Below are 13,373 nucleotides of genomic sequence, written 5' to 3'. Positions count from 1 at the left end.
GCCAGTACTCACACATCTGTCACTAACTGGCTGACCCCAGGCAAGCACACGAGCCACAAGACCCCCAAAATGGTGAGTAGCCACAGGGGCAGGGTGAATCACTCTTCTCGGACCCTGCTGTACACTGGACACGTGGCTCTTAGGCAGAGCCAGCACTGTAGGGGGCGCTTGATAATCATTCCTGTCCCTACACTTTCCACAGGATGTGATCATTATGGAAGATATCTCGCTGCTGAGGTTGAGCAGGGAATCAAAGGAGGGTCTTCTCCAAGACTGCGGCTTCTGCCCTGGCCCCATGCGGCTCGCTTGTGTGCAGCAATGGTCATCCATCCCCCTCCCTCCGTGACGGCACAGTGAAGTTACCATTAATGGGCAAAAAACAAAAGCATCTCTGCCAAGAAACCTGTGGCAGCGGATTGCCCAGTATCTTCAAGAGTTTCCTGGAGATCTCCGAGGGAGATTCCCGAGAAGTGGGGGAGTCTATCAACAGCCTGTTCCGCCACTCACATTAGGTATGCGGTGGGAGACAAGCCTGTTTTCTGCAACCCTCCTGCCCCCAACAATTCCCAAAATCAGATCCACTTACCAGGGGCCTCCTCTCCTGTTTGCGTTTTGCCAAGATCAGATTGCTGTGACTGGCTAGTGTCCTCTGGGGTAGAAAAGAGCTCCTGACTGCATGCATCTCTGGCCTCCAAGCCATCCTCTGCCTCTGGGTACCCCTTCCCCTCTTCGTCCAAGATTTCCTCCTCCTGGCTCGGTCCACTCTCAACTGGCACGTGAGCCAAAGAAGTATCCACAGGGGCCTTCGCAGTGGAGGTGGGGTCACCACCTAGTATCGCGTCCAGCTCTTTGTAGAACTGGCAGCTCGTGGCCGCAGCACCGGAGTGACGGTTTACCTCCTGCACCTTGTGGTAGGCGTTCTGCAGCTCCTTCACTTTTACCCTACACTGCAATGTGTCCCGATGATGGCCCCTTTCTATCATTCATCATGAAACCTGTCCGTAGGTATCATAATTTCTATGGCTAGAGCGCAGCTGGGACTGCACAGCCTCCTCTCCCCAAATGCCGATGAGGTCCAGCAGCTTGGCATTGCTCCAAGTGGGTGATCGCCTGGTGTGTCGAGCAGGCATGGCCACCTGGAAAGATGCACAAAGACCACTGCATGCATCACCAAGCAAACAGGAAGAGGACTTTCAAATTTGCAAAAGAATGTATGGGCGGATGACAGTTGGTCACCTGAGGGCCGGTCAGTAAAGTTAAAACTGATAACCAGAGAGGTAAGAACAGGCATTGTGGGACACCTCCCGGAGGCCATTCGCAGCGCTGTAATTGCCACAGTGTCTATACTGGCACCACAGTCCCAGCGCAGAAAGCTGTACGCCTCTCGGCGGGGTGGTTTTTTAAAAGCACTACAGCTGTGCAGTTTCTGCACACTTAGTGGCTTGGCAGTGTGTACACCTCAGGAGTTACAGCGCAGAAAGCCACTTTACTGCGCAGAAACTTGCCAGTTTAGACGGGGCCATCCTAACAACATATCCATACCAAGAAAGCTGCTGAAACCAAACCAGTGCCTATTACTCCAAGGGGTGGGGATTCTGAGTGACTGCACGCCCGCAGAAAACACCCCCCCCCCGCCCCCAGAATTCCTGTGCTTCCCTGCAGGGAAGCAAAGGGAAGCCATGTGTTGGGGCGGGGGAGCGGGAGGGGGCCACCATGGGCGCAGTTTTTTGGGGGGGGAATTGCCTACCTCCAGAGGAGAGACATGGGGGGGGGGAAACGACACACACAGGGTTACATGCCACTGCCCCACTCACCCCCATTTCTGCAAGCACAGAGCTGCCCAGCTGAAGGAGGCTGCATCTCTGCTCCACTGACTCTGCAGCTGAACACCGCCTTCTGGGTCCTAGTACCAGTCGCGCTCCCCTTCTGTGTGCTGGGAGCCTTCCTGTTTTCTGTGCAACAGTGAGTGGCCGCAGTGGGGCTGGGTAAGGAGGCGTGTGAGGGGAAGACACAGTCGGGAAGGAAAGGGGTGGAATAGGGTAGGGGGAGGGGAATGCAGGGAGGGGGATGGAGAAGAAAAGGGGATAGGGAAATTGCAGGGGGAACCTGGAACCCGGCATGCAGGGTCCCCTCAGCAGCAGCTGGTGCTCCCCTGTTAAGCAGGCCCATTGAACCCTCACCCTGACAAGCCATACCCCCTTACACCTGGATCCCCCCGACACCTCCCTCCCACACCCAGACCCCGCCCCCACTGATCCCCAACCAGCTGCACTTGGACCCCCACCCCATCAAGCCCCAGTCTCCCGACACCCGGGCCTCCCCACTCCACCCCCCACACCTAGCCACAACCACCTTCCCCTGGATCCCCTGCAGAGCCCCACTTTCCCTGCATCTGGAACCCCCTACCGAGCCCCTGTGCATCCAGATATTCCACTGAGTCACCCACACCCAGATTGCCCCACACAAAAATATCTCACCCCATGCCTGGGGGGATTCCCCAACACTATGCTCCTCCACACTTGGATCCTGCTGGGCTGAGCCTGCCCACCCACACTGGTGCACCTGGCACAGAGGGGCAGGGCCCTGGGGTGTTTCTGGGGCAGGCCCAGCCCTTACACTGTGTCAGGGTCAGGTGCAGCCTACTGACGAGTCCCTGTACCAGGGGATGTGGGGGCTTCAGGGTGATCTCCCACCTCAATGCAGCCAGTGGCCTGTGCTCCCCATTGGTATGCTGGAGCCACATTTATTTACTGACAAATAAAATTTACAGAATTTTTCAGAATTTTTTTTTAAAAAATGTTCGCATAAGTTTTAATTTTTTGGCATAGTACTTTTAGGTGCAGAATTCCCTCAGGAGAAGCTGATGAAGGAAGTTGCTGGGTTCAGCTTCCAATTTCGTTATTTCTGATATGGAATTTCCATATTTATGCATACTCAAGTTCACTAATTTTTTGACAAGACTATTACTAAAACTAAAGCCACCCCTTCATAGTAAGATGAGGTTTTAAAAAATTCTAGCACAAACCCAAAAATCTCTCCCTTTTTGTTCCAAAAAATAATAAAAATTCAAATTTCAGCTTTACTAATGCAACAGGTAGTTCAGAAATTTCCTACTATTCAAGCTAAAATGAACTGACATTTATACTTATGTGGTGTCTGTATTTTGTCTAAAAGCAGTATTAAGCTGTCACACATGATTAAAGATTTGTGCCAAGACTGAAATGAAGAATCATTACAAAAACAAACTATCTTATCAGTCATCACTGCTGGCCCAGGTTGACAGACGAGACCAGCACTTGAACTCAAAGGCATTAAATGCATATAAAGATTTAGCATACAGCTAATTTAAAAAGACAACAAAAACACACCATGAAGGACCTAAACCTAACTCCATATGAAAGTATTGGCATTCACATCAGTGGGAACTGGATCAACCTTTGTATTACAGTCCAGATTATCCAAAACAGGGCTGTTCATGCCTTTTGTGGCAAGAGCTAAATTACATTTTTAATTATGGTCCATGAGCTAAGGCTACAGAATAAGGATCATATGCTACACACAATCCATAGCAGCTCTCCCAAGGAGGTCAATAGAAGTTCTGCACAAAGATGAAGCAAATAAAACCTTTATGAAATCGCTACCATTTAACATTCTGTCATTTCTGTCCCTTGTTTGCCAATCTGTGTACATGAGTAAGGCATGCTACTATAACTGCGTTCTGTGCATGACTGGCACCTAAGTTTTAGAAGATATGGCTCTTAGATTGTGAAGATTAGACTTCAGAGTTAACCCACTGAGGTGAATGGGGACAGTTTAAGCCACTTTCACAGCCTGAAAAATCAGATTTAGCCAGTGCTACATCAGCTCACATTTGGAAAGATTTAAAAAACCAACCAACCAACGGTCAAAAGGGCTAAACATTTTAAAGAAAACACACAAAACAAAGATTTTAGATTGTTGAGAATCTGAATCTATGATGGAGATGGATAAATACATCATACAGGCTAGGGAAGACATCCCTTATCCAACTAACAGACTCATATTTTTACAATAAGCTCTTTCCTATAAAAAAATAAAAATAAAAAACTATGAAGCATAAGAAAGCAGGTTACAAATAGAGTAAGCCTTAGCCAGAAATGCACCTAATCACTTTTAGAATGGGGCAGTGCTGGGAAACAGTACATACTCAGTCCTTAACTCAGACTGCTGGTAATGCATATGACACAAAGCGCCCCATGTATCCCCCTATTGTGGAATGCACCCCTTGTGGCAGAGCTGTGCTTCAGAATCACAGCTTTCACTTTTAAAGACCATTCTAGCCCTCACAGTACACTTGGCTCATTTTTTTTAGTTAACCAAGTTAGTGTTATCTTCCTGAAACAATAGTTCTGGGAGGTATAAATTGCCCATTCAACTCAATAAGGATGTTTTTCTAAGTGATATGCTCTAGTTCAAACAGGAATCAATTCAGGGAAATCCATGGCCTGCATTATGTAAGCGGTCAGACAAGATGATCACGGGCATTTCTGGTTTTATAATCTATGAACTCTGACAATTTAAATGCCAATACTGTTAACAATTTCGCTGTTAATTATTTTAGCAGAAATACACAGCTAACTTGCTTACACAATAATCCAAACAGTCATCCACACCGCCACTGGTACCAAAAGCCACAACTATCCTCAACCCAGCTGCCAAAGTCTCTGGCTTCCCCCAACTTCTACGATGCAGTTCTCAAACCGTGGGTTCTCAGCAGTTCTCAAACCGTGGGTCGGGACCTGAAAGTGGGTCACAACCCCATTTTAATGGGGTTGTCAGAAGCAGGTTGGGGTGCAATAAAGATTGAGAACTCCTGAATTAGTCTCATATTGACAGTGCCTGTGTGCAATACCGAAAACAGAAGGACAACATAAAAATGAATTTAATATCAAAACAATTTTATCATTTGTATATTTAAGTAAAAGACTCATTTTTAAAAATGTATCTGGAGTTGTGGCAGAATTGCCAAGCTGCTTTATCATAGTACCACAGAATCAAGGAATCTTGCAACAGAATCAAGGCAAGAGTATGTGAGGTCTTGCCCATTATACAGCCTCAGAGTGGTGGCTAAGGGCTTGTCCACATTTGAAAGTTAATTAAGATGGAGTTGGACAAGAACAGCTACATTCACAACCTATTTGTGGACAATATTATTCCAGAACAAGAGTGCCTTGTTCTTGTTTAGCTTAACCAAGTGACTTACCTGAGTAACCCAGGAACATCTCTATGTGTAGCAAACCCTTAGGTACACAGCAATGAGGTGCATCAAGCTGCTCATTTCAAGTAGATTCAGTCAAGCTGTTGAGATTCAGTCACGTGCAACTATCAGGAGAAACACCACTTTCAAATCTGCCTAGTCAGCATGCAATTTATATAATATAACCCACTATTATCAGATCTAACACTCAGTTTGATCATCAGTGATACTAGTTAATAGACTACAGAGAATGTAGTATGTTGTAGTCGTGATGCTCCCAGAATATTAGAAAGAAAAGGTGGATAAGGTAATGTCTTTTATTGGATCAACTTCTGTTGGGGAGACCCACTTTGTTGATCTACAGAAAATTTAATTAACCACAAGAATTAGCAAGTTATTCCTCAAGCACTTATTAACTACTGTGAGTCAGATCATCTGCAGAAAACCAGAAAGTGATATGACTTTTATTTCATACAAGAAAAAGACATTCCATTGCCTGAATATATAAGAGAAGTTCTGAAAGTCAAATAACTCAGCCTTATATATAATTGCTTTACATCTACATTGCTCATACAGAAACATTTTTGTTACATTTAGTAAGTGAAAACTTTGATCTAGTGGTTGGCCAAAACCAACAGTAATTCACCGGATTTCAGGCCTCTCTCTCACCACATATACAAAATATATCTTGGCTAACAATATCTACACCAGGTTTAAACCCAGTAATGATATGAAATAGTTTAACTTTAACCCCTTGTGGTGGAAGGGAGGAGGATTTTTTTTTTTTTTAAACCTTGTAGAAGAAAAGAATACTGCTGCTCTTGCTCAAACTGCTCACAAGAGGATACAGCAATCCAGAGGTGGAAGTGGGGGGGAGGGGGGAAAATCACAATTCCTTGAATATTTCTACATTGCTACAAGACTATGCACCACGATAACATTGAACTCTATTCATTCTTAATTGAATTACTTTAATTTAAAATAAACTTCTCCATAGATCAGTTAATCTCCCCCACAAAAAATAAAATAAGATCAGATTTAACAACCCTTCTTCTCCAATCAACCATCTCTGCCCTTGCCCCATAGTCAATCAAAAACAGGCACTTGCAATTCCACCCATGCTTTATGTGAACTATGTGACGCATTAGTGATTCACTTTACATTGATTCCTCTGTTTTTCCTGCATGTTCTTGATTAATTATTATACTGGTGTTCTAGCTAGCCCAGACTGTGCCTGGACTTTTTTTTAAATGAACCACACACACAAAAAAAGCGGCTCATATGCTGACTTTATCTTCCACATTATATATTTTAGCCTGCCTTTTCGCCTTGCTTTATTTCACATTGATTTTTCATTTGGTTCTTTTAAGTGAGTGTTGCGAGAGAAGAAAATAAGTATTTAATAAAAATAACAGGAGTATGTGTGGCACCTTAGAGACTAACAAATTTATTTGAGCATAAGCTTTCATGGGCTACAGCCCACTTCATCGGATGCATGCAGTATTTAATGGAATTCAAAATAACACAGGTATCAAGACATCTGTGTCTCGTGTTTGATAGGACTCGTGTTTGATAACTACATTTCTACCTCAATGTATATCAGCCCCTAAAGTTTCAAAACCCTGCTCTAATTACACAAGAGGCACTAGCAAATCTTTGTACACAACACGTTACTGTATGTCATTCTTAAAACACAACATGCCATTGATACAGGGAGAAGAATGCCACATATTTCATTGGGACTCCGCATATTACTTAAGCAGTGAGACAACAGGCAGTGCTTTTCTTGGCAATTACAGCAGAGCTGGTTTGGAGCTAGGATGCTGAAAGTCAAGTCATTTTATCCACCCAAGAAATAAAATAATCACCCTAAAATTCATTGTCTGTGGTAGCCTCCTGCTATTATGAAATTGAATAACTACAGAAAACAAACATTTGTTTGCATTATGAATATCAGTGTCAGATCACAGAGCCATAAACCCCTAATTGAAAGTTCTGAACCTATTTCCATATCACTGAGATATATGTGACATGGCTTTAGATCCAGCCACCAGTGGAGCTCTCCCACAGTCACTTGAACACTAATGTCTATGCCTAGCAAATGCACAGATCTGGCACTTTACTGTCACTTTCACCCCCTCCAAACAAGTAACCCATTCAGGCTAAAGCTCCACACACACATCTTTAAATGTGAAATAATACTTCAAGGTAACTGCTTATATGATTTACACTATATTTTGTGAAAGAAAATATCAGTGTCTTGGCTGACAACTTGTACACCCATTCCGAGTTTGACACGATGTATAAAAAATGACAAATTGTAACATTACAAAAGTAAATTTATAATGAAAACACAGAAGAATTCAGCTGCAGTACTTCTAGCAGGAATTCCTACAATAAATCATATCTTTTTCACAGAATGAATGAGGTATATTTAAAGAGCTTTCCCAAGCTATCCAAAAATAGTTTCACATATGTACTAGCTACATGTTTTCAAATGCAAAGGTTTTCTTTTAATCTTTTTTTAAAAAAACCTGTCCCATCACTAGAGATCTCATGCAGCATTGCATCTCCCCAATACCCAATAGGAATAATGGTATTAGAATTTGATCCCTGTTTGTGTTGGGTATCACATTAGTTCACTTGATCCTCTTGATTTCAATGGGATTATTCATGGACTAAAATCTAGCCCAAATATTTTTATAGAAAAGGAGATACTAAAATCAACTAATGGAGTTTAGTGTGTACCCTAAAAGGACAGGAAGACATTTAAAATAAAAAAAAATATTGCTTAAAATTATTGCTTTATATATTAATTTAGACAATGTTAAAGGTGGGCAAGTGCTCTCAAAAGGCTCTGCCAAACTAAAACACAGAGCAAAAGTTTTAAGCAAAGAGTGCTGTTAAATTGTTACTGGAAACAGTGTAAATGCTAGCATGGACATTAGCCTTCACAATTCCTCGACAAAAGGACTTGCTTCAATCAAGTCTTTTTTTGATACCCTATTGAAAATTATATACATTCTATACCAGCAGTTAAACGTTCAATACCCACCGCTCACAACTGTGAAGGTGTGGACAGGGCTTAAACGAAAAAATAGAGCAAAAAACTGATAATAGCACAGTGGTCGTGTCAGTAGGTGAAAGCAAGACATTTACCACCCCCTTCTCAAAAAATAACTGCCCCGGGCTATGTAAAATAGCATCCTCTTTCATTTCCCCAAATGCATTTACCCATCTTGCCCTCTCTGTGGTTTGCACTGTTCGCGGTTACGACGCAGCGCTATCTACCTCGCACCGCGGCTCTTTGTGTGTATTCTGCCCCTCTGGGATTGCCAGCAATAAATCGAGGGACACGAAGGGGCTGCCATCCCCCTTAGGGATTAATCAACGTTTGCAGAGCGCTCTGGAGGTGCAAAGCGCTGTATAGATGCTTCAGCGAGACCCGTGGTGATGGGGGGGGGGGGGCGGACATCCCTGACATGTCTGACAGAAACTCACTGCCAGCAAGATAACCACCCCGGGGTCTGCAGCCAGAGCCAATCCCGCCGCCCAGGCTCAGAGGAGTCTGTGCCCCCAGCACAGAGACAGGGGAAGCAGAGCGCAGACAGCTCGGGCTGCGGGGAGAAACCCAGACACCGACACCTCCCTGCTCATGAGCAGCGAACACACCCGCCACAAAGGGGGCACGTTTGTGGGGAGCCTCGGGCCCTGGGGCCCCCTCCCCGGAGCATGGACGCCTCACGCGGGAGACCGGGGTTAAACCACTGCTGAGGCGAAGGGACCCACCGTGGGGAGCCGTCAGGACTAACCCCCGGTTGCGGCACGAAGGGGCCGGCCCGCCCGGGGAGCCAACGAAGGATGGGCTGCGATCCCCAGGCAGCTCTGGCCACCCCAGTCCCGGCAGGGGAAGAAACCGAGAACCAGACCCAGCCCTGCCCGCCGCCCCCTCGCTCACCGGCTGCGGGCTCTCCCCTCGGCCGAGCCCCTTCTCCGGCGGGCGGAGCCGCCGTAGCCCCCGCAGCACAATATGGCGAGCGGCAGCCTCCGCAATGGAGCTCGGGAAATAGAAGGGAGTTACATATTCATGGCCGGGGCCGGGCAAGGAGAGCGGGGATGGGACCAGGTTTCCTGAAGCCCCCTCCCCCGGCGGGGAGTGGGACTGCTCAGCTGGCGGGAGCCAGGCCCAGCCCAGCCCAGCCCAGCCTCGCCTCCCCTTACTACCGACGGCGCAGCCTTCTTCAGCCTGGCTCCAGCAGCCCCTTAGCGTCTCCGCGGCTGCACGGTCCCGCGCCTCAACCAAGTCAAGTGCCAGCCCTTCAGTGCTGCCCCTTCTCGGCTGCACAGCCCCCCTCACCCTAGCTCCAGCCCCTCAGTGTCACTGCCCCCCCCAGCCGCACAGCCCCCCTCACCCTAGCTCCAGCCCCTCAGTGTCACTGCCCCCCCCCAGCCGCACAGCCCCCCTCACCCTAGCTCCAGCCCCTCAGTGTCACTGCCCCCCCCCAGCCGCACAGCCCCCCTCACCCTAGCTCCAGCCCCTCAGTGCTGCCCCCCAGGAGCACAGCCTGCCTTGCCCTAGCTCCAGTCCCTTAGTGCCCCGCTTCATCTTAGCTCCAGCAGCTCAAGCCCAAGTCCTGCACTTCCACAGCCAATGCCTTCATCTTCACTCTGTACTAACAGGCTGAAGCTGGGAACTTTGGGATCTTCCCCAAACTGAGGTGTCATTAGAGGAGTTTTTGGAACAAATTGATAAACTAAACATTAATAAGTCTCCAGGACCTGTCACCCAGTCACCCAAGAGTTCTGAAGGAACTCAAATGTGAAATTGCAGGACTACTAACTGTCATCTGTAACCTATCATTTAAATCAGCTTCTGTACCAAATGACTGGAGGATAGCTAATGTGACGCCAATTTTTTAAAAAGGCTCCAGAGGTGATCCTGGCAATTACAGGCCTGTAAGCCTCACTTCAGTACCGGGCAAATTGGTTGAAACTATCACAAAGAACAAAATTGTCAGACACATAGAGGAAAATAATTTGTTGGGGAAGAGTCAACATGGTTTTTGTGAAGGGAAATCATGCCTCACCAATCTACTAGAATTCTTTGAGGGGGTCAACAAGCATGCGGACAAAGGAGATCCAGTGGATATAGTGTATTTAGATTTTCAGAAAGCCTTTGACAAGGTCCCTCACCAAAGGCTCTTAAGCAAAATAAGCAGTCATGGAATAAGAGGGAAGGTTCTCTCATGGATTGGTAACTGGTTAAAAGATAGGAAACAAAGGGTAGGAATAAATGGTCAGTTTTCAGAATGGAGAGAGGTAAATAGTGGTGTCCCCCAGGGATCTGTACTGGGCCCAGTCCTATTGAACATATTCATAAATGATCTGGAGAAAGGGGTAAACAGTGAGGTGGCAAAATTTGCAGATGATACAAAACTACTCAAGATAGTTAAGTCCCAGGCAGACTGCGAAGAGCTACAAAAGGATCTCACAAAACTGTGTGACTGGGCAACAAAATGGCAGATGAAATTTAATGTTGATAAATGCAAAGTAATGCACATTGGAAAACATAATCCTAACTATACATATACAATGATGGGGTCTCAATTAGCTGTTACCACTCAAGAAAGAGATCTTGGAGTCATTGTGGATAGTTCTCTGAAATCATCCACTCAATGTGCAGCGACAGTCAAATAAGCAAACAGAATGTTGGGAATCATCAAGAAAGGGATAGAAAAAAGAGAGGAAATATCATATTGCCCCTATATAAAGCCATGGTATGTGCACACCTTGAATACTGCATGCAGATGTGGTCGCCCCATCTCAAAAAAGATATATTGGAATTGGAAAAGGTTCAGAAAAGGGCAACAAAAATGATTAGGGGTATAGAACGGCTTCCGTATGAGGAGAGATTAATAAGACTGGGACTTTTCATCTTGGAAAAGTGGTGACTAAGGGGAGGATATGATAGAGGTCTGTAAAATCATGAGTGGTATGGAGAAAGTAAAATAAGGAAATGTTATTTACTCCTGCTCATAATACAAGAACAAGGGCCACCAAATGAAATTAATAGGAAGCAGGTTTAAAACAAACACATGAAAGTATTTTTTCACACAACGCACGTGATTCATGTGAATAGATTCATGGAAGTAGGTCCATCCATGGCTATTAGCCCGGATGGGCAGGAATGGTGTCCCTAGCCTGTTTGCCAGAAGCTGGGATTGGGTGACAGGGCATGGATCACTTGATGATAACCTGTCTGTTCATTCCCTTTGGGGCACCTGCCATTGGCCACTGTCAGAGGACAGGATACTGGCCTTGATGGACCTTTGGTCTGACCCAGTATGGCCGTTCTTCTGTTCTAAGCTCTGTGCTCCTTCCCTTCAGGCTCCCCCCCCCCATCCCTATCTTGGTTCAGCCCATTAGTGCAGAGCCCTATGCTTCCCTCACCCTCTATCCCCCATTTTACCTCTAATCGTCTATTACAGAGACCTTTCTTTTCACCCCCACCTAACCTTACCCCTAGGCATTGAACCTTATTCTGAACCCAAGGAATGCTCCCCCTTTATCCTCCCTAGCTGAGCTCCAGGTGTTCAGTGCAGAGCCTGGGCTGCCCCAAATCCCTGGGTGCTAATGCTTGGGCTCCTACCTTATCCTGAAGTTTAGCCTTCTATTCCTCCCATCCTAGCACCCCGCAACCTCCGGGCCCCTTAAGCTGAGCTCCAGACATGGAGATGCAGTACCCTCTCTATTCCTCCATCCTATCCCCACTCTACCAACTGAGCTCCAAGTTTCCTTTAGCTGAGTCCAAAAAGTAACTACTAAAGCAGAAACCCTTTTCTACTATTTTGTATTATTCAATACTTTCCAAATGATGAAACTGAACCAAGAAATTGAAAATACTTTTCAGTACTCCTCCCTTTCTTTGTTCAACATCACACACTTTCATTAAGAACCAGTGAAGCCCACTGGAGGAGGAAGATGCAATACAATATGAGGATACCAGGAGGGAGCAGTAGTTTTTTATGGTGCTATAATAAGACATGTTGGGCTGCATTTGTGTTTTCACGTTTAGCTACCACTGACTTCAAGAGACAGCTTACATAGGTGCCAACTCCATGGGTGCTCTGGGGCTGGAGCACCCATGGGAAAAAAAATAGAGGGTGCTCAGCACCCACTGGCGGGCCCCACTGATCCCCTCCCCCAATGCCTCTCGCCCACCGGTGGTCCCCGATCAGCTCCTGCCCCCCAGCGCCTCCTGCCTGCCAAGGATCAGCTGTTCAGCAGCAGGCAGGAAACTCTGTGGGGAGGAGGGGCGGAGGAGCGTGGGGTGCAGTTGGACTTGGGGGAGGGAGCAGAATGGGGTGGTGGTCGAGCACCCCCTGAGAAATCAGAAAGTTGGCGCCTCTGGCAGCTTATATCTGATTTCCAGATGAGACCTTGAACTGGGGTCTGTAGTACTTGTCATTAGATAGCTCATGGTCTTTCTGGCAATACTTGTCTCGCTGTGTCCCGGTGCCAGTTTAGGTAACAACCTTTTGCCTGCCTACATTTTTCTCCTGCAGTTTCAGTAGGATGCGTTCCAGTCTCCTCTCTCCTTAAAAGTTTTCTTGTATTACGTGGACTGCATGTGTGAGGCATGAAATATATCTGTTTGTGAATCACCATGCAAAGCTAAAGGACTATATAAATTCCTAAATACACACACACTCTCACACACACACAAAAGTTAAGATAGAACTAAGGTTGCGACAATGTCCGTAATTTAAGGGGGGGAATTACAAAATTATTGTAGTTACCCCCAAAATGATACAGATTCAGGAAATTCTGATTTCTTGTGAAACCATTATGAGTGCATTTTAGTGTTTGTAGTTCCAGATTGAACCATTTTTTAGAGACATTTGTGTTTATTTCATAGTTTTTCCTCATGGTGTCACTCCAGACGTTGAAGTACTAGTATAACTTCTGTTGTTATAAACTCTACTTAAGAGCAGAATTTGGTTAAAGCCACATGAACTGGGTAAAGGATCCTGGAGATGGGGTGGGTAGATTGGTGTTCTTTTAAGAGCCTTTTTGGACCACTGGTTAGGGCTTTTGTGGTCTCTTGGGACTTTATATAAAGGAGCTCAGAGTGGGA

The 13,373-nt window shown here is 46.0% G+C and overlaps 1 protein-coding gene across 3 annotated transcripts in view; it reads right to left on the bottom strand.

Moving 5' to 3' along the window:
- RNF2 (ring finger protein 2) overlaps window positions 1-9,403 on the bottom strand; it is a 64,125-nt gene extending 54,722 nt beyond the window's left edge. For all 3 annotated transcript variants that reach the window (XM_048860607.2, XM_048860606.2, XM_048860604.2), the window contains exon 1: window positions 9,195-9,403. The gene's annotated coding sequence lies outside the window, so the exon portion shown is untranslated. The remainder of the gene's footprint in view (window positions 1-9,194) is intronic.
- Between the last annotated feature and the right edge of the window lie 3,970 nt (window positions 9,404-13,373).

The sequence above is a fragment of the Caretta caretta genome, chromosome 8, assembly GCF_965140235.1.
Source record: "Caretta caretta isolate rCarCar2 chromosome 8, rCarCar1.hap1, whole genome shotgun sequence".
Lineage (NCBI taxonomy): Eukaryota > Metazoa > Chordata > Testudines > Cheloniidae > Caretta > Caretta caretta.
The sequence above is the reverse complement of the archived record's forward strand: the minus strand, read 5'-3'. Positions and strand labels throughout refer to the sequence as shown.